Genomic DNA, 1353 nt, shown 5'->3' with positions numbered 1-1353 from the left:
CATGTCAGGCTTTTTCTGCAATTGTTGTACATATTTAGGAAAATATTTGATGGTCACTAACCCAAAGCCAAGCAATAAAAAAAAGACGCTAAAAACATAGGTTATTTAAATTTAAAAGTAGCTCAATTCCAACAATATTTTAAGTATAATAAAATGCACACACACACACACACATAAATCTGAAAAAAAAAATGGGTGCAAAAGTAAAAGAAAAAACCCAGAGTCATGAAATTGGATGAATACTGACCAAGAATCAGAATGTACAAAGAGGTGGGCCATGTAGTATCTGCTCTTGAAGAACTTAGAATAAAAGCTTTTTGAGGAGATACTATTTTTAAACAAAAAAGCATAGAAGTAATAAAAATATAATTAAAAATCAGTGCCATAGGACTTCAAGGGAGAAAGGAATGAGCGTGGGATAGAGTGATCTGAGATAATCTTAAAAACAAAATAAAATTAACAACAATAAACTAGAACTTAGGACTTAAATGAATCAGCTAGCCAAAAAAGAATTGTGAGGGCATTTTAGATTTTACCTGTTGGTCTCACTCCCTCTTAAAGGAGTCTCAGCTCCCTCATCTCTGACATAATGAGAGTAGTCCTTTCATAGGGTTGGTAAGGACTAAATTAGATTAGATTTGTGTTGAACTCTACTCAACAGTGAACATTAGGCTTGCCCAATACTTATCCACTGGAAAGTATCAGGGTGGAAGATGCCATCATGTTACCTGTCCTGCCTCCCTTGCCTCAGTGATTGGTGCCTCCAGGTGGTACCTGATCTAAGCTGGTTTAACCAGAGTACCTCACTCCCTTGCCACAGTGAATGGTCCTCAAGGGTGGACAAACGATCCAATCAAGACCAAATTAGACTATTCTTTGAACTAGAGCCTGAGGAGAAAGCCCCTGTCTTCCCTGGTGACTAACTATTCTGGTTTTCCCAGGATTGCGGGTTTTCTCAGAATGCAGGATTTTCAGCACTGAAACTGGGAAAGGCTCAGGCAAACTGGCAATTGTTGATCACCAGCTGGAAAGATATGAGCCCCAAATAGCCTGTGGAAGAAGCCAGACTACAGTAGGAAAAATGGTAACAATATACAGAGAGAGGCAGAGACAGGAGAAGAAGGAAGATAGTACTGGTGGGCTTTCAGTCTTTGAGCTGAATTATCCATAAAGCCAGCTAGTCCTCTGTTTCACTCGTGTTTGATGGCATGATTCAATGAATTTCCCTTCATGCCTGGGTAATGGAGTTGGAGTTTCTATCATTTGTAAGCAAAGGAATCAGGGTTGATATGCTGGTCCATGGAAAATACTTCATAAATATTAGCCATTATAATTATAAATTGCAGTAATTGT

This window comes from Propithecus coquereli, unplaced genomic scaffold (genome assembly GCF_000956105.1).
Source record: "Propithecus coquereli isolate 6110/MARCELLA unplaced genomic scaffold, Pcoq_1.0 Scaffold96, whole genome shotgun sequence".
Classification (NCBI taxonomy): Eukaryota; Metazoa; Chordata; class Mammalia; order Primates; family Indriidae; genus Propithecus; species Propithecus coquereli.
Note: the sequence above shows the minus strand (reverse complement) of the source record.